Raw genomic sequence first — 21,695 nt, 5'->3', positions numbered from 1 at the left:
TAGAAGCCCAGAACATTTTAACGCTGTCCTTGTAAATATGCCCAATACAGACTCCTAATTTTACCGTAAAAGAAAATATCACCTACTACAAATTTTTATTCTTCGTCGGGATCCCATACCATGGGTGTATATTGAATGTTGGGGATTGTGGGTGGAGGCCCAATGTCCCTACGGTGCCAGTAAGCTCTCTGCGTCCTTCGGAAGCCACCATTACTTTTTCACATGGGGACCTGCTAATATGCAAGCTCCCCGTGGGGAAAAGCATTTTGCTTTGCATTTTAAAAGTGAGAGTAGGTTTTCGTGTTCTCTCGTTCAAAATGCAAACCAAGTTTGCTATGGCATGGCGGGAGTCTCTGCCATAGCAAACAGCAGTGTTGAAAAAAATCTTATGGTAAGACAACAAATGATTTTGAGGTTCATTATCACCATTTTAGCTGTAGTTTGCTGCTGTTAAAGCGGCGATAATTTTAACGCCGTCCTTGTAAATATGCCCCTAAGTTTTGGAATGTCGACAATCCTGTCTCCCATTTAAATAGGCACGAAGTATTTAGTGAAGTGCACACTGTGAATCGTGAAGCAACAGTGTCTGATTATGATCGATAAAGAATTGCCCATCGTTGAGTACAGACTAGGCAACTTGTACAAGGGGTTTGTAACGTCAGTGGCTGTTCCTCGAGCCCTCTCTTGAGGTTAATTCAAAGAGTTGTGTACTTCTTTTGCTCGTAATGTACATAGTGTTCTGTCGTCTCAGTATGCTTTCCCCTTTGTCATGTAGAGGATCCTAAGTAAATATACCGGCTTCAGTAAAGCCACTACCTTGCAACCCTACCCCCAAACTGCTTACTGCCTGTTACCATAGTAACAGTTCATGGAACACTTAACTCAGCACACAGTTCACAAGTTCACCACACAATGTTGCTAATCCTAACAGCAAGTGTGCTGGACTTTTTAAAAATGTCCATAGGGACCGTTAATCGCATCTACAAACTCTGGTAAAGAGCTGGTAAAGAGTTAGCCTCAGTATTATACTTCTAGTTATAAACATCATTTCTACTTTTCATTTTTAAATATTCTTTAAGCATATGATTATCCCATTAAATATTAGTGAAATGTCAGAAAAAGAAGACGTATATGCTCAGTTTAAAAATAAAATTACATTTTATTAAAACAAAAATAAAGAAATAGAAACGTAACTTTAACATAACAGTATAATGAACAAAATGTGCGATGGACTCCACTGGTAGGAGCGTAGGTAACCTGCAAAACAAAAATGAAAGTGAGTCTTTAAAATGAGATTGATGTGATTGAATGAGGTGAGAGATTACATCTTTACGAAAGGCAAGATCGTTTTTTCTCACATGCACACTCAGGGTAGTGCACCCTACCCCTCCCACAGAATCACCATCCACAAGGAGTCCGTAGGGCAGCGCTGCTTGTAGGCTAAGGCCTATCTTATGGTATAGATGGTATTTAACATGAGACAGAGATGTGACTGAATGAGGTCAAAGATCACAAATTAACATAACACTTGGCAATGTTGCTTATTCGCACATGTGCAGTGTGCCTGATATATCTCCCCCTCTCATAGGCCCAGCCGGAAGAGGTGTCTGTAGGGAAGTGCCTGCTGGGTCAGATATACAGTATGGTCCAGCAGGTCTTTAAAATGATTCAGAGATGAGACAGAATTAGGTGAGAGATCACGTCATCATGCAGGACAATATTGTTTATTTGTGGCGTGTTTAATTGAAGGAATTGCTTTGGTTCTATACTGCAGATTGTACTAAATTCAGCCACGATTTATTTATCTGCAGAGTGGGCAGCAGCGTCCATAACTTGAAAAGAGAAAGAGAAACAATGTGAGAGAGAGGGAGAGAAAGAGAGAAAAAGCTACATTGAAAAGGTGCGGAGAGAAAGTAATGGATGGAGCAGGAGAGGTAGTGTTGATAGTGGAGAAAATCTTCGTAGCGCACCTTTTTGCCTCCGGTGTGTGTACAAGCATGTGTAGTATAGAGTTAGTAATAGCAGAGTACATACAACTGCACACGTATATTTCTGCATTATGCCTTTGGTCACTCAGGATACTGTATTACATCAACTTCCACTGCAAGGAGTTGTCTGTGCGCTCTTTTTCTCCCTGAGTACTATACCCATGCACTCCCACTGCATAGCGGTGAGTTCTCATTACTGCGTACCCAGACTGTTGCACCCCATTGACTCCCAGTGTCCAGAGGGGAGTGCCCTTTCTTGCGCACTCAGGCTGTTGCAACCTATCCACTCCCACTGCCCGGAGGTAATTGTACATTCGTACGCAGTCAAGTTGCTGCACCCTATCCACTCTCTCCGCCCACAGGTGACTTCTCGTTGCTTTGAAAATAAGCTTTTTTGCTCACCTTGTGCCATTGGCATGATTCAAAGAGGGTCCACCTCGTTTCGAAGCAGCGTTCTTATGCGTTGTTACAATGGTCACGCATCGCAGAATCCTCAAACGTTGAGCTTTGGAGGTGTTGGGGGGCGCCAATTTGGGAAACACAACCTGTTAGATAAAAAAGAAGATACGTTTGTGCGTCATTTGTTTATCAAAGGAGAGAAGAAGTGAGAGAGTGACTGTAATGAAAATTCGCAGCTCACCTTTCTGTCTTCCACCACGTGCTGGGACATAGTGCACTCGGAAGCTCTACATCTAATAGATAGTAAAAGAAAGATGTTATGATTGGTAATTGTTACTATCTTAATGTGGAGTAGAATAACATCGCCCTTTCACACACCTTACCTCCTGCATTAAAAATACAACTATTTGTACAGTTCCAACTTGTTTAATGGGCTTCGATTTATGAAGAATTAGTAGTGTAGAAATGTTTTCCATCCGGTTATGAAAAACAAGTGGTGCCCAGTGATACATGTAGTTTCAATCATCACGAGCGATGGACATTTGACCGACTATAAAAACTTTCCTGCTATTGGAAAAAAAATACAAATGCAATAAGATACGGTATATAGGACTGCTACGCCTAAATTGCTGGGTTGCCTTTTTGTATCTAGTCTGCTGCACCCCATCTACTCCCTCCGCTGCGCACCCAGGCCTCACTGTTCATCTTTACGCGGACAGGATACGTTCTACATCATGCAGTCCTGCTCTGCCACCAAGAAGTCTCACATTTGGTGCTGAGCCTTGATTTCACTATGGCAAAGGACATACTCGTGCACCCATCTTCATTGCAGGTTCCTCACCCACTCAGTCCATGCAGTACTTCTAACTCAGTGACCAAAAAGGCCACGCACGTGGTGGTTGGTCCCCTGTTCGGTAGTTCAGGCCTACATGCGGCATCCGAACCACCAGGACGGGCCATCACAGCGCTTGCAATGGGAACAACTCTAAAATGAAGAAGAGCAGGTGTGCCCCGTCTTTTTTATTGGTAGGACCACACGTGTTGTGAAGCATGTGCTGGATCGGTGTGGTGTGGGTGTATACCAGCCATGAGTGAGTGTGTGTGTGCAGTTCTGACAACTAAATCTGGAACTAAGAAATCCCTACAATTGAAATCTGGGCCATGTAGCATTGTTGTGTTTTCCTGGAAGCGTAAGCAGAGTGGGCTGGCCTGACGTATGGCAGTGCTACGCGAGGCTGTGAATGATGACTATGGAGCTATGGGCGTGGTTTCATCGTGAGCTATATGAAAATTCAACTGATTCAGGTGTCCTTGTTATAGTGCTGCCGTCACCCGGGTCTTAAACGCAAAAATGTCATTATGTCTGTAAAGTTACACAACATGGCCAACGTGGAAGGTGTGGGGTATCACTGACCCTATATTCATTCATAGTTGCACACATAAAAGATGGTGGACATGATGCCTTTCTGCGCAAATTAATGTTTGTTGTACATTCAGTGAAGTGTTGTAGCTGTAGTAATAGCTTTAGGTTTCAGTTTTTAGCACACAAAGGGCAGCTAATATATATATAAATATATATATATATAGATATATAGATATATATATATATATATATATATCTATATATATATATCTATCTATATATATATATATATATATATATATATATATATATATATATATATATATATATATATATATATATATATATATATATATATATATATATATATATATATATATATATATATATATATATATATATATATATATATATATATATATATATTTTACAGCTCCGAGGTACCCAACGTACAAAGGAGCACCCGGACCTCAGCTGCACACAAGGAGCATTAAATGGTAAGCACGCCTCCAGCACCACGATATCCTTTGACTGTTCAAACTGCCCTGGATGCCTGACGTGTTTCGAAGTGTCCCCACTTCTCTTCAGAGGCTTTGGCAGTTATGAAGGAGCGCTTGAGGCACCCCACCCCTACTTGCTTAGATGCACGCCCTAGATGGGACTTATGGGACTTGTAGTGCCTCGCGTCGCACTAATGTTCAGTTGGTTAGTTTTCAAGCCCATAGATGGGCCTCGCTGTGTGGAATGCGTGCAGAATCCATACACTGCTGTCCCATGTTCTCGGCCCGTAGTCAAGACCCCATGGCCCTCGGTTCTTTCAGGGTGGTGCTCCTTCCGCGGCATGGGCCGCCGCGTAAATATTCCAGCTCCGAGGTACTCAACGTACAAAGGAGCACCCGGATCTCAGCTGCACACAAGGAGCCTTAAATGGTAAGCACGCCTCCAGCACCACGATATCCTTTGACTGTTCAAACTGCCCTGGATGCCTGACGCATTTCGAAGTGTCCCCACTTCTCTTCAGAGGCTTTGGCAGTTATGAAGGAGCGCTTGAGACACCACACCCCTTCTTGCTTAGATGCACGCCCTAGATGGGACTTATGGGACTTGTAGTGCCTCGCGTCGCGCTAATGTTCAGTTGGTTAGTTTTCAAGCCCATAGATGGGCCTCGCTGTGTGGAATGCGTGCAGAATCCATATGCTGCTGTCCCATGTTCTCGGCCCGTAGTCAAGACCGCATGGCCCCCGGTTCTTTCAGGGTGGTGCTCCTTCCGCGGGCTGGGCCGCCGCGTAAATATTACAGCTCCGAGGTACTCAACGTACAAAGGAGCACCCGGACCTCAGCTGCACACAAGGAGCATTAAATGGTAAGCACGCCTCCAGCACCACGATATCCTTTGACTGTTCAAACTGCCCTGGATGCCTGACGTGTTTCGAAGTGTCCCCACTTCTCTTCAGAGGCTTTGGCAGTTATGAAGGAGCGCTTGAGGCACCCCACCCCTACTTGCTTAGATGCACGCCCTAGATGGGACGTATGGGACTTGTAGTGCCTCGCGTCGCACTAATGTTCAGTTGGTTAGTTTTCAAGCCCATAGATGGGCCTCGCTGTGTGGAATGCGTGCAGAATCCATACACTGCTGTCCCATGTTCTCGGCCCGTAGTCAAGACCCCATGGCCCTCGGTTCTTTCAGGGTGGTGCTCCTTCCGCGGCATGGGCCGCCGCGTAAATATTCCAGCTCCGAGGTACTCAACGTACAAAGGAGCACCCGGACCTCAGCTGCACACAAGGAGCCTTAAATGGTAAGCACGCCTCCAGCACCACGATATCCTTTGACTGTTCAAACTGCCCTGGATGCCTGACGCATTTCGAAGTGTCCCCACTTCTCTTCAGAGGCTTTGGCAGTTATGAAGGAGCGCTTGAGACACCACACCCCTTCTTGCTTAGATGCACGCCCTAGATGGGACTTATGGGACTTGTAGTGCCTCGCGTCGCGCTAATGTTCAGTTGGTTAGTTTTCAAGCCCATAGATGGGCCTCGCTGTGTGGAATGCGTGCAGAATACATATGCTGCTGTCCCATGTTCTCGGCCCGTAGTCAAGACCGCATGGCCCCCTGTTCTTTCAGGGTGGTGCTCCTTCCGCGGCATGGGCCGCCGCGCAAATATTACAGCTCCGAGGTACCCAACGTACAAAGGAGCACCCGGACCTCAGCTGCACGCAAGGAGCCTTAAATGGTAAGCACGCCTCCAGCACCATGATATTCTTTGACTGTTCAAACTGCCCTGGATGCCTGACGCGTTTCGAAGTGTCCTCACTTCTCTTCAGAGGCTTTGGCAGTTATGAAGGAGCGCTTGAGGCACCATACCCCTGCTTGCTTAGATGCACGCCCTAGATGGGACTTATGGGACTTGTAGTGTCTCGCGTCGCGCTAATGTTCAGTTGGTTAGTTTTCAAGCCCATAAATTGGCCTCGCTGTGTGGAATGCGTGCAGAATCCATATGCTGCTGTCCCATGTTCTCGGCCTGTAGTCAAGACCGCATGGCCCCCGGTTCTTTCAGGGTGGTGCTCCTTCCGCGGCATGGGCCGCCGCGTAAATATTCCAGCTCCGAGGTACCCAAGGTACAAAGGAGCACCCGGACCTCAGCTGCACACAAGGAGCCTTAAATGGTAAGCACACCTCCAGCACCACGATATCCTTTGACTGTTCAAACTGCCCTGGATGCCTGACGCGTTTCGAAGTGTCCCCACTTCTCTTCAGAGGCTTTGGCAGTTATGAAGGAGCGCTTGAGGCACCACACCCCTTCTTGCTTAGATGCACGCCCTAGATGGGACTTATGGGACTTGTAGTGCCTCGCGTCGCGCTAATGTTCAGTTGGTTAGTTTTCAAGCCCATAGATGGGCCTCGCTGTGTGGAATGCGTGCAGAATCCATACGCTGCTGTCCCATGTTCTCGGCCCGTAGTCAAGACCGCATGGCCCCCGGTTCTTTCAGGGTGGTGCCACTTCTGCGGCAGGGGCGGCTACGTAAATATCCCAGCTCCGAGGTACCCAACGTACAAAGGAGCACCCGGACCTCAGCTGCACGCAAGGAGCCTTAAATGGTAAGCACGCCCACAGCACCACAATATCCTTTGACTGTTCAAACTGCCCTGGATGCCTGACGCGTTTCGAAGTGTCCCCACTTCTCTTCAGAGGCTTTGGCAGTTATGAAGGAGCACTTGAGGCACCACACCCCTTCTTGCTTAGATGCACGCCCTAGATGGACTTATGGCACTTGTAGTGCCTCGCGTTGCGCTAATGTTCAGTTGGTTAGTTTTCAAGCCCATAGATGGGCCTCGCTGTGTGGAATGCGTGCAGAATCCATACGCTGCTGTCCCATGTTCTCGGCCCGTAGTCAAGACCGCATGGCCTCCGGTTCTTTCAGGGTGGTGCTCCTTCAGCGGCATGGGCCGCCGCGTAAATATTCCAGCTCCGAGGTACCCAACGTACAGAGGAGCACCCGGACGTCAGCTGCACACAAGGAGCCTTAAATGGTAAGCACGCCTCCAGAACCACGATATTCTTTGACTGTTCAAACTGCCTTGGATGCCTTACGCGTTTCGAAGTGTCCCCACTTCTCTTCAGAGGCTTTGGCAGTTATGAAGGAGCGCTTGAGGCACCACACCCCTTCTTGCTTAGATGCATGCCCTAGATGGGACTTAAGGGACTTGTAGTGCCTCGCGTCGCGCTAATGTTCAGTTGGTTAGTTTTCAAGCCCATAGATGGGCCTCGCTGTGTGGAATGCATGCAGAATCCATACGCTGCTGTCCCATGTTCTCGGCCAGTAGTCAAGACCGCATGGCCCCCGGTTCTTTCAGGGTGGTGCGCCTTCCGCGGCATGGGCCGCCGCGTAAATATTCCTGCTCCGAAGTACCCAACGTACAAAGGAGCACCCGGACCTCAGCTGCACACAAGGAGCCTTAAATGGTAAGCATGCCTCCAGCACCACAATATCCTTTGACTGTTCAAACTGCCCTGGATGCTTGACGCGTTTCAAAGTGTCCCCACTTCTCTTCAGAGGTTTTGGCAGTTATGAAGGAGCGCTTGAGGCACCACACCCCTTCTTGCTTAGATGCACGCCCTAGATGGGACTTATGGGACTTGTAGTGCCTCGCGTCGCGCTCATGTTCAGTTAGTTAGTTTTCAAGCCCATAGATGGGCCTCGCTGTGTGGAATGCGTGCACAATCCATACGCTGCTGTCCCATGTTCTCGGCCCGTAGTCAAGACCGCATGGCCCCCGGTTCTTTCAGGGTGGTGCTCCTTCGGCGGCATGGGCCGCCGCGTAAATATTCCAGCTCCGAGGTACCCAACGTACAAAGGAGCACCCGGACCTCAGCTGCACACAAGGAGCCTTAAATGGTGAGCACGCCTCCAGCACCACAATATCCTTTGACTGTTCAAACTGCCCTGGATGCCTGACGCGTTTTGAAGTATATATATATGTGGTCATTTGGTTACACTGTCGAACTTGGTGCTGGAAATCAGTGTTCGAGGCTTGGAGTCGCGTCCACATCCTGGTATTGAAGAGAAATGATGTAATCTAGTGAATCTACTGTAAATACAGTGTTTATGTAAATTGCTGATATAGTTTTGGGTCGACTTCGCGCTATATAAATATGCTAAAAAAAAAACGAGCGATAGCACGCACTTATAAATTTACTTTACACTTTGTTTTCAGTATTGTAATGATCCAGTTTGTACATTCGTATTTGTAGAATGAGCGAGAGAAGGTTATATAATTGAGGTTTTTGTTACTGGCAAAGATAAGATGGTTGCATACGCTATTTACAGCACAATATAATGTGGTAGGGCGCAGGAGCAGCATTTTACATACATAATAAATACACAGACACAGATAGATAGTTGAAGTGGGTACGGGCATGTGTGCTCGACTCCATTTTATTACGTTGCTGTTGGTAACAAGTAGAATAGTAATCATGATATCATACACAGATATTCAATCATAAACTGTGTATGACTTCTGCTGTACAGTGGTAGGAGCACTATATGTGAAATAATACACAGAAGATTCTATCGTAAAGGGTTCATGAGTTGTTGTGCAGTAAGGTAGGGTCGGTTTGTGTGGAGCCTGCGATGATGCGTGGTTCAGGCAGACTTCACTGGTAGTAATGTCTTTTGACTATTTAATTTTGCCTTAATAAGGTCACATGGCGATTAATTATGGTGCACTGTGTTAGTGGTACGTCTGGTGCTCAGCGTGTTCGCACTATGCGATGATGCGTGGTTCCAGTGGTCTGCACTGGAAACATTGTCTGTTGTCTACTGGACTGCATCATCTGTAATCATGATTGAAATAAAAGATGAAACATGTATGGAATACATTGTCGAAATATGTATGTTTCAGGGACATTATAGTTCAAGTTGTGACCTGTGCTGTCCACAGTGTAGACTGCTATTGAGTGTGCCTTTGCACTTGTTCTTGAAGGAAGGCTACTAAAGGGATATTGTGTAGGTTTGAGGACGTTATACTTTGTTTGGTACTGCACTCTGCTAATAATGAATGAAGAGTCTTTTGAATTCTGCCTGAATATGGCCACGTTCTGATGAATTATATTGCACTGGGTTGAAAGTACCATTGGCACTGAGCGTGTACGTAACCTGCGATGATGCGTGGTCCGGGCAGGCCGCACTGGGAGTAATGCTTTTTGACTACTGAATTTTGCCTTACCAAAGCCACGTGGAGATTATTTTTGGTGTACTGAGTTAGTCGTATGTCTGGTGTTTTGCATGTGCTCCCCCCTGCGATGATGCGTTGTCTGAACGGGCTGCACTCAAAGCATTGACTGTTGTATACTGGACTGCATAAACTTTGATAGGAAAAAAAAACTACCATTGATGGTTATCAATTGCTCTGCAAACTAGTTCTACTGGTTGCTCCCCATAACAAATTAAATGATTAAACTTCACGCAGTGCATTCTAACCTTCTCAAAATGATGATGTATCTCTGGTGGGGATGTTGAAGGTGATGCCCCAGAGGTACTTGGTATTGCCGGTGGTGGAGGTACATTTTGAAGCAGTCTTCTACATTCTTTGTGAACATAGTTCACAGGATGCAGGGATTGAAGGTGCTTGTGCATACTAGCAGTGCCACATGAGTAATTTTGTCTCTGCATTAAATAAATGGAGACTGAATTCAATGCTGTCTGTAGTGTAGATCCAAAGCTGAATTCAAGTTGTGAACCCTACTGTAGTGTACATCGAAGGCTGTAGTCAGCACAGTTATAGAAGAATGCTTTTTTCACATATTTAAAAAAAATCTGAATACATACAGTATAATTGTCTCTGCATTAAGTAAATCAAGGCTGAAATCCCTACTGTTTGTAGTGTAGATGCAAAGCTGAATTCAAGTTGTAAACCATGCTGTCTGCAGTGTAGATCTTAGGCTGGATTGCATCATCTGTAATCACGATTGAATTAAAAGATGAAACATGTATGGAATACATTGTCGAAATGTTTATGTTTCAGGGACATTAAAGTTTAAATTGTGACCTGTGCTGTCCACAGTTTAGACTGCCCTTGAGAGTGCCTTTGCACTTGCAGCGTGAATTTTATTATTCAACTAAATCTATAACTGATATAAAAGAGGTTTTTGAAGGAAGCATACTTAAGGGATATTGCACAGGTTTGATGGGTGTTATACTTAGTTTGGTATTTTACTCTGCAAATAATGAATCAACAGTCAATTTACTTGTGAGCTCTGATGACCACAGTGTAGGCAGGAGGCAGCGGTTAGCAAGAGCCCACGCCACGTGGGGTTGAATAGAGCCGCACAGTATTGGTAATTTAGCGTGTGTGCAGCCAGCCATGATAAGTGGTGCACTGAGTTAGTGGCATTTGAAGCAACAAGGTTCTGTGGAGCCTGCAATGATGTGTGGGCTGTGCAGGCCACACTGGTAGCAATGTTTTATGTCTTGTGAATTCTGCCTTAGTAAGGCCACGTGGCGATAATTTTTGGTGCTCTGAGTTAGTAGTACTTTTGGTGCTTAGCGTGTACGTACCCTGCGATGATCCGTGGTCAGGGGGGAGGCACAGTCAATGGAGTAATGTCTTTTGTTGATTGAATTCTGAATGAATTCCATTTAAAAATGATAGTATGCCTCATTGCTGCTATACAACTGTTCACTCTTCTTTGCCATGATTTATGGTGCACTGAGTTAATAGTATCTTTGGCACTGTGCTTCTACGTACCCTGCGATAATGCATGGTCCAAGGGTGCCGCATTCGGACCAATGTCTTTTGTCTGTTGAATTCTGCCTGAATACGGCCAAGTGGCAATGAATTATGTGCACTGAGTTAGTAGTACCTTTGGCACTGAGCGTGTATGTAACCTGTGATGATGCGTGGTCCATGCAGGCCGCGCTGGGAGTAATGTTTTTTGTCTAGTGAATTCTGCCTTAATAAGGCCACTGGGAGATGACTTATGTTGCAGTGAGTTAGAGGTACCTGAAGAACTCAGTGTGTGCACCCCCTGCGATGATTCGAGGTTTGGGCGGTTTGCACTGGTACAATGTCTCTTGCCTACTGGAATGCGTCATGTGGAATCGCCATTCCACCTGAATCGTGAGCCCTCACAATGTAGATTGAAGGCAGTAGTCAGCACAGACATTGAGGAATGTTTTTTGCTGCATCCTATGTCCTCCAAAATCTGAGGACATAGAGTACAATTGTCTCTTCCTTAAATAAATCAAGGCTAAATTCAATGCTGTCCGTCATGTAGATCCAAAGCTGAATTGAAGTTGTGAACCCTCTAGTCCTCACTGTTGATCAAAGGCAGTAGTCAGCACAGACATCAAGAAATTATTTTTGTTGTATCCTTTAACAAAATCTGAGGACATAGAGTAAAATTATCTCTGCCTTAAATAAATCAATTTATGTTTAAGGAAAGGTGAGCAACCCAATATGCCCTCGCGGGCTTGGGCAGAGTAATGACTTATGAATTAGGCCAGCAAGGGATTTTATTTGTATTGTGCAAAAACAACTTATGTACAACTAGACTTAAACTCGTACTCAAATTACTTATGAGCAGTGAATGGACAGAAAAAGATTGTTCTGTATAGATAATGTTACCACACTAACATTCGACTATTGAGTTTTTTTTTTTTTTTTGTAATAATACAACAACCAGGTATATTGATGTCAAAAATACATTTGTTATTTTATTAGAAAATGAAAAATTAATCATTGGTTAAAAGTAGGGTACTGAAATTGTGAGGAAAGATATATTGGGAAAAGATTACATATTCCTCTGATATATCAAACAAGGTCGAAGCTGCTGAAACCAACAATTAGACAAAAAAATGTAGAGAAAATCCTGACTCTAAAAGATAATCGATGGATTGAAACTGCTGACAGTATCAAAAATGGGATGAATTCAGCAACAGAATGGCATTCCCTAGCATGCCTTTCATAATTTTCATCCACTAGACATGAACAAATTGATATAGCGCAGTCTCATCAACATACATTAAACCAGGAATAGAAAGACAACTCTGAGTAAATATGTCACATATGTTTTAGGTATATGTTTTCAAACATTAAATATTGTGAGCGCTGACCCAAAAGCGACAGTCTAATATCCAAATATGTATATACTTTGTTTTATTTAAAAATAGTTCTGTAGATATGAAATGTTTTTCCAAATTGTTCTTCACACAGACTACAAATGCTATTGTTTTTTATCAATCACCAGAACTGATGATACCAATCTGTCCAAGTTATCTGTGACTGTTTGCACAAAATCGTGAACTTTTAGAATGTGGGCGCTAAGCTACAGCGCCAGTTGGATTAGTCCCTTGTGTTCACGTTGTAATAGAATTAACAATGGTACATCTAGGCAACTTAAATTTCCAGTCTAAAAATGTGCGCCTGTTATTACAGTGCCAATATGATGAATATCCAGTCATAGCACATTAGAAGAATAGACAAATAACTTAAATGCCAAGCAATTTAGCTATGTAGATAAAAACAACCTTGTAAAATATATCCGTGACCAATAATAAAAGAATCGTCCCACATTTTGAACTCAAATGAAATAAACATCTAAAATGTGTTTATAATAAAAATATCGTTTATGCTCCAAAACACATTACAATATGGCCGCCGTAAAATTACTCTCGCGTTGAGTATCGTAAACACGCGAGAACAAACAAGTAGCTCCAACATAAATAAGGGACTATCCAAACACCGATTATCAGCTGTTTTTCGGTAAACCCGCAGCCACGTCCGACTCGAGAGAAATTCAGACGAGTTGCTGCTGACTCCCATGTAAGTGTTATGCCCCGATAGGCTCGTCCTTAACAAAACCGCTTTCGTATAGCCGAAGTCTCCACTCCAACTAAGCCTAATCCCAAAGGGCGTTTTAGTAGCACTGTTTAAAAACCCTTTCTGGTTTCTATCATTGAAACAGTACCATATTTAAAAAAAAGCCGAATGGAATGAATTCCACTGAGTGTTAACATGCCACTATGCAGCTTTTAAACACACATATGACTTTAGAAACTTAAGACTTTTTTGAGTTAATCTTTGAAACAGTTTTTCACCAAAAAGTGAAAAGTCTCTCTTTTGATTTAACAACTAAATAGTGATCTAAACATGAGATAATACTTAAAAACTCTTATTCTTTTCAGAACGTGAGAATTAATTTCCACTCGCAACACAGGCTTCGCCTAATTTATACCTAATCCTGACTATGATAATGGAAACAATTAGAACCCCGAATTAACATCATCGAGTCTAAATAAAAAGGTAAATTATAGCCAGAGGCAATTATCCTTCAGTAGTCAAAATATTCAATATTTTAGACTTATCCAGCTATCATTTCTTATAGCACTTGCCGGAACTTGAAGCCAGTGAATCAAGTACAAGTCAGTTACAAATTGAAAGCACTTACCGGACAAGGAAGTGTATATTTATTCTACATATAAGTGGCATTCAGTAATACGGATAAACTGCCAAGAAATGCTAATAAATTGTCTTTTTGTGACGCAGTATCAGAAAGGTCAATAGAACCAGTGTCTTGAGATTTTTTGACATAATAAATTGTCTTTCTTTGACGCAATAACAGAAATGTCAATAGAATCATTGTTTTGATGTTTTGCCCTTAGCCGCCACACCGACTTTGGGTTAACACCTGTAAATATTTGTAAATAACACAGGAACTACTGTTGGTTAAATGTTCCATGTTTTTATATAAAAATGTATAAACAACACATACCAGGTTATAACATTATATTATTATATTATGTCTTTTCCAGAGGGTCTTCAACATTTGCATTTATTCTGTGTCCTGAAGATGGTCTTATGAAAGAAATATTTAAAGACCGAAACGTCGACCACAGTGTCTAAACCTGTATTTGATTGACTCATTGTTATTGATTTTCTTCTATTTTCTCCGTTGGAATCAATACTGAAAAATTGTTTCAGCAGCTTAGACCTTGTTTGATATATCAGAAGAATATGTAATCTTTTCCCAATATATCTTTCCTTGCAATTTCAGTACCCTACTTTTAACCAATGATTAATTTTTCATTTTCTAATAAAATAACAAATGTATTTTTGACATCAATATACCTGGTTGTTGTATTATTACAAAAAATACTCAATAGTCTAATGTTAGTGTGGTAACATTAACTATACAGAACAATCATTTTCTGTCCATTCACTGCTCATAAGTAATTTGAGTACGAGATTAAGTCTAGTTGTACATAAGTTGTTTTTGCACAATACAAATAAAATCCCTTGCTGGCCTAATTCATAAGTCATTAAATAAATCAAGGCTGAATTTCATGCTGTCCATAGTGTAGATCCAAAGCTGAATTCAAGTTGTAAACCCTGCTCTCCGCACTGTAGATCGAAGGCAGTAGTCAGCACAGATATCGACGATTGATTTTTGTCACTTATTTTAACAAAATCTGAACACATACAGCACAATTGTCTCTGCACTAACTAAATCAAGGCTGAATTCCCTATTGTCCGTAAGGTAGATGCAAAGCTGTATTCAAGTTGTGAATCCTGCTGTCCACAGTGTAGACCGAAGGCAGTAGTCAACACAAACATCGAGGAATGCTTTTTGTCACATACTTTAACAAAATTTGAGGACAGAGTACAATTTTCTTTGCCTTACATAAATCGAGACTGAATTCAATGTTGTCTGTAGTGCTGAGGTGAAACTGGTATCAAGTTGTAAACTTTGCTGACCGCAGTGTAGATCGAAGACAGTAGTCAGTACAGACATTGAGGAATGTTTTTTGTTGCATCCCTTAACAAAATCTGAGTACTTAAAGTACAATTGTCTCTGTCTTAAATAAATCAAGGCTGAATTTCATGCTGTCCATAGTGTAGATCCAAAGCTGAATTCAAGTTGTGAACCCTGCTGTCCGCATTGTAGATCAAAGGCAGTAGTCAGCACAGATATCGCCGAAGAATTGTTCTCACTGTTTTTAAACAAGTCTGAGGACATAGAGTACAATTGTCTCTGCCTTACATAAATTAAGGCTTACTCCAATGCTGTCCAAAGCTGAATTCAAGTTGTGAACCCTGCTGTCCTCAGTGTAGATCGAAGGCAGTAGTCGATACCAAAAATAAGTCTGCGGTGCTGTTGTGCTGAGTTTGCAATGGGCCTGTATCGAGGAGGCACGTGGTCATGGCGGCAGCCATGTGACAGAGTGAGGACCTTCACTGTGGCAGAGTCTTTTCTCTTTGCAGAAGTAAACCACGCCCAAGGCGTAGGCAAATTATTTATACTCTTACGCTGGAGTTGCGTACATTGGACCAGCCCACTCCGCTTCTGCTTCAAGGGGTGGGAGACAACACAGCTACATGACCGAGATATTCCCCAGAGTCTAGAATAATATGGTTATGTCCATTGTACAGTACACTACACGTATCAATAGTATATCTACACACGGAAACGTTTTTGGTTTGTATAGTGAGTTGTGTATAGCATATCACCGGTAGTGTTACCATTGTGTACATTATTGTTGATGTGGAGTAGTGTGGCTCACTGGTTAGAAGCGGCAGACCCTGATGCAGAGGTCTGACCCGGGACCAGGGTTCAATTCCCGATGCGGCATGGTCTTGGGCTCAATGTCCGCAGACTCGATAATTCTCACCTTCGGTGCCTACTCTAATCATGGGTCCCTCTCTGCAACTCTGGGCAATAGCTTGCTTAATCTCCACAACGGCCCTAAAGCGCTGGGATGCCTGGCTTCACCTTGGGGGTGCCCAATAGGGGGCATCTCACAGAGAAAGCCAGGAAGGGCTCGACAGCGGTATACAGCGCCAGGATGCCTGAAAGGTGATAGTGCGCTTTACAAGTATATATACATTTACATTTACATGTGCAAGTTCCTTCCCTTATACATAGTTGATTGCAACATCTCTGAACATTGAGCTAGTGTGCTGTTGAGGGGATATAATATTTTGGGAAGGTCCACTGTCCCGTTTTGCACCCCCTCTGAGGTAGTAAATGGAAAGGGGTCAGGAGGGGTGGTTGTAGTGGTGGTGGCGATAGGTGTTGTGATTTTGTTGGGTGTTGGAAGTGCATAATAAGTACCTCTATTACATATTTGCCCTTAGATATGGGTGTGAGTTGGATGTAATTCACACAGTACATAGTCGACGTCCTTACACTAGTTAAATGTTGATATTAATTTGTTAGTTGTAAATGGAACTATAGACTGTTTTTTTAGGTAGCATTATAGATTTGGTTTGTTGTTGAAAGTGTGGGAAGTGTTTTTTTTGTTTTTTTCTATGAGAACGCCTAGTTGGTATATTATTAACGTTAGTTGTGGCTCTGGTTTGTAGCGATTTTCTTGGAGGAAGGAATACATTGAAGAGTGGTAATATTTGCAGTTTTTACTACGTTGAGAACGGGATGATAATTATAAAAGATAGAAAAAAACAGATATGCTTGATGAACATTATAATTAGGAATCATCATTTAAAAATACCTTTGAAATTCACTGAAAAAACATAGGTTTCAGGCAGATTATAGTTAGGAATTATCATTTAAACAACCTTTGAAATTCACTGAAAAAACCATGGGTTTGAGGCAGGTTATAGTTAGGAATTATCACTAAAAAAACTTAGAAATTCACTAAAAAAACATAGGTTTCAGGAGTGTTATAGTTAGTTGTACATTACACTCATACAAAACCATTGAAATTCCTCTATTATAGTTAGTTGTACTAACTGTAACTCTCGCGGCCGCAATATACTGGTGATGATGTCACATATTACATCATTCATGACATGGTCAGTGACATCATTGATGAGACACTGATGACATCCCAAATGACATCACTGATGCCATCACTGATGACATCATTGACGTGACAATGAGATACACCTCATCATACACTAGTATAACCTTTCATCACTCACTGTAAAATACAGAGTACCATATTTCACACCATTGACACAGCAATACAAGTATCTAAAAATCCACTCAGTGATTCCTAGATGTACACACACATCTAATCAATTACCTATAGATTCACTCATACATGTTGTCAATGATCAATAGAACATTATCAAATATACTTGTACACCTATGTTGACATTACACACCAGCACACACAGCTATACAGTCATCCTACTCACTTTTGCAAACAATGTATCATATTTACATTTACTCAGCTACACACTTATACAAATAGCACTTAATGTATTCATATAGGTAGTAACTTATAGTTAGTGTGTTATGAAATCGCTATTACAAGTATACAGTTATCTATACCGTCACTCATGCAATCAATGAGTCTTATGTATATTTATTTATATAAAACAACTGTCACATACACTGCCTTTTATTTTTCTACTTTGTTGGACATGTACCATTGAGAAATATATTTGCTCATCACCACATTCATAAAGATATTTACTCACCAAAACAATAAATTATAACACGTAGTCTTAACGTCATATACCTACTGAATTAACTATTCACATATCTTTGGGCAGTCACAGATCCCCCACGAACCACACACACATTCACTCTTCCATACAAATAGTCAGTTAACTAATCAATTAGTAATATAGACGACTTTCACGTAGCTGGTAACCAACTGGTGCAGCAGTGTACACAACAACTGACAAAGTAATACATATATTCACACAGTTTAGTCACTATCCACTATATTTAGTGAGACGCTATAAATTGTTAAAGTAAACAGTCAATTACACTACTACTATATCCTCCATCTAAATATTTATTTTTATATATCCACTCATTCTTCAATGCAAATTGCTATATATATAATGCATATTTAAATAACGAAGCAAACCACATTCACTGGATGATGTCATCAGTGATGTCATTTGAGATGTCATCAGTGATGCCACTGACCATGTCATGAATGATGTAATATGTGACATCATCAGCAGTGGATTGCGGGTGCGCGAAATATAGTTAGTACAACTATGTTATGTTATGTTATATGGGATTTATTACGCGCACAATTACTGTGGAGTATCCTGGCGCGATGTGGTCTCAGACATGTGGCTAGAGGGGGAATTAAAAGGCCTGTTCAAAAAGATACGTTTTGAGAAGCTTCTTGAAACACCCAAAATCCTGGGTCTAACGTAGCACAACAGGAAGGGCATTCCACAGAATGGCTACTTTGACTGACAGTGACTGGTCGCCCATCCTAGAGCGGCGAAAGCGCGGAGTGATCAACAGCCGATTGGAAGAAGACCGTAAAAGATGCAGAGGTGTGTAAAAGGCCACCCTTTTCCTGATATAGGATGGACCTGCGTTGTGCAAAGCTCTATGGGCTAAAATGAGAGCCTTGAACTGCACCCGCTGTAACACAGGCAGCCAGTGAAGGTCACACAAGTGTGATCTAATACTTGATCTCTTAGAGGTGTTAAATAAGAGTCTGGCTGCAGCGTTCTCGATCAATTGCAGTTTATTGACCAGATAACCCAGAATGTCAGGAAAGAGCGCATTGGCGTAATCCAAGCGGGATAAAATAAGCACCCGCACCACCATTTCCTTGTTCGGCTGAGGGAGCAAAGGGAAAAATCTGCTGAGGGATCTAAGAGTTCCAAAGCAGATCCCTGTTAGTCTCTTGATGTGTTCTGAGAACCTGAGATCCTCCCCAAACCAGATTCCCAGGTTCTTAGCCGGGCCACCCTCGGAGAGTGGGCGGGGAAAATCAGAGGGCCACAATGCTTCTGTAAAGAGCGGGGGAAATTGACCGTAGAGTAAGATTTCTGATTTCCCCTCGTTACACTTAAGTTTGGCCTAAGTAAGCCACGTAAACACGGCAGCTAGGCATCTTTGAGCCATTTCCGTACATAAATCAGGGCCATTCCAAGTAAACAAAAGCTGGGTGTCGTCAGCGTAGGCCATAATTTTGGCGCCCAGCTCTTCGGCCAGGGAGATCAGTGGAGTCAAATAGATGTTAAAAAGCAAAGGGCTCAGAGTCAAACCCTGAGGAACTCCAGTCAAGACCTCCCTGGCCGAGGATGAAAAGGGAGGCATCCAGACCTGCTGGGAGCGAGTGTTCAAAAAAGATTCCAGACAGGGCCACACTGCACCAGGAAGGCCGATGGCAGAGAGGTGGGACATAAGGAGTTGGTGAGGTACCGTGTCGAAGGCGGCAGAGAGGTCCAATAAAATCAAAGCCGCTCTGCCACCCCAGTCCAGGCATTTCCTAATTGCCTCAGTCATCGCTACTAATGCCGTCTCTGTGCTATAAAATGTTCTGAAGCCAGACTGTGCCGATTGTAGAGCCCCGGAGGTTTCTACAAAGGCCTTCAGTTTATCGAAAAGCCACCTTCTCCCAGACTTTGGCCAATGCTGGTAGTAAGGATATGGGGCGATAATTGGCAGGTGTCAGAGGATCCGCTGTCGGTTTTTTAGAAGCGGAAAAAGCTTAGCTTGTTTCCATTGTCTTGGCACCCTCGCCGACTGGAGTGACCAGTTAACAATGGACCTAACTTCCGTACAAACAGCATCGGCCACCCCGGCCAGAACTCTGGCCAGGCATGGTTCCGAGGGAGAACCCGATTTAAGTGATTTAAGAATCGTGAGAATATCTGACTTTTCCACCAATGCAAACTGAGAGAATAGCCAGTTGGAAGGGGTACCGCTAGAGGGCGCTAGGGGAGGGGTCAACGGAGTCACAGTCCGGACCAGGTTTTCTTGAATTAATTGGATTTTATTTATGAAGAATGTTGAAAGCTCCTCGAACCACCCCAGAGATCCAGGAATAGACTTCTGCTCCGCGCGACATAAAGCTTTGAACAATGGTGACAATGTCTTTGCTGTTCTTATTAGCTTTCATTATTCTAGCCGCATAGTACTCGCTTTTGGCTTTTCTAACAGCTATATAATAAGTTCTCTGTGCAGAGCGCAGTTTGGATTTAGCCAGTGAGCAGTAGGCAGCCCTACATTTGTGTTCCAGCTTCTTGCAGCCCTGTTTTGATTCCTTTAACACAAGGGAATACCAAGGCTGAGAGGGCGACGATTGGTGAACCGTGCTAGGCAGAAGTTTACATGTGGATTCAACCCCCCAGCTAACCCAGGCTGCACCCTCCAGGTCAACAGCGGGAGCCACCTGCAAGTGGTTTAGGGCCTCTATCAGCCCAGGAATGTTAATCTTGCGGGCTACAGGACCCGACGACAGAGATGGCTGACGGGAAGATTTTCCTAAGTGCCAAGAGAAAATGATCAAGGCGTGATCAGACCAAGTCACTGGCAGAGGTTCTTTGGCATGCAATTCAAAGTTAGAACACACCAAATCAATCAGGTGGCCCCTTAGATGAGTGGGTTGAGAAACCCACTGAGTTAGCTGAGTCAGACCCAGGAGATCCTGTAGAGTCGTTGAGTCGGGGACCTCCGGGGTATGTAAATGAATTTTAAATTCACCTAGAAGGAGAAATTTGGGAAAACGCAACACCCGCACGCCCAAGGACTCACCCAGGGACTTGAGGAAGGCCCCAGGGTGACCAGGGGGTGATAGATCAAAATACCCCGTAGCGTGAAATGAGGCGATAAAGTGAAGCAGAAATCTAGAGCCTCGCCCTCCACCACATCTGCGGAGGTTTCGCAGACGAAGGCCCAGGATTCCCTAAACACCACAGCAGTGCCCCCCCTCTCCCTCTCCCAGTCTTGCGATCCGCACGTGCTAGGTGGTTCCCTCGGGGGATAGCGAGCTCAACAACCGGCTCACACGATTCCATGAGCCAGGTTTCCGTAATGAACAGAACATCAAGTTTGTTATCCATAAGTAACTCAAAAATATTTACTGCGTGTTTAACCATCAACCGTGTATTAATAAGGGCTGCCAGCATGACAGGCTCTTTCTCAGCTGTAGTACATACCTTGGCTTGGTTAGTGTCCAAGTGAAAACTACAGCCGGGGCACCCCCAAGCGGAGTCAAAGCTGGTATCACAGCGCTTCAAACATGCATGGGTGCCTGGATCCAAAGATAGTAGTTCTGCATGATTATAGGAGCGTCGTCCCACAACACCCAGATCGGAACAGGCAGCATGACCGGCCCTGGGCGCAGACGGGCTTGCCTTAGGCGCGCCTTCGGCCCTAACTATATAGGAGCAATTTCAATGGTTTTGTATGAGTGAAATGTCCAGCTAACTATAACACCCCTAAAATTTATAGTTTTTGGAGTGAATTTTAAAGGTTTTTTAAATGCTAATTCCTAACTATATAAGGCCTGAAACCTACCACTTCCCGGTAAATCGGTTGTAGGCACGGCCCTGCGGCCATTTGGGAGAGCTCCCGAAAGGTCCTGTTGACGAGGCGACAGGAACTCTGGGACACCAGTGTGGAGGGCGATGGTCACTGGCCCGAGCTGCAGGATCACCACAGGGACGGGACCTGACCAGCTGGCGCCTGTCCGAGCTTGGAGCACCCCAGAAACC

Source organism: Lissotriton vulgaris, chromosome 8 (assembly GCF_964263255.1).
Source record: "Lissotriton vulgaris chromosome 8, aLisVul1.2, whole genome shotgun sequence".
NCBI lineage: Eukaryota > Metazoa > Chordata > Amphibia > Caudata > Salamandridae > Lissotriton > Lissotriton vulgaris.
This window is presented reverse-complemented; position numbering follows the sequence as displayed.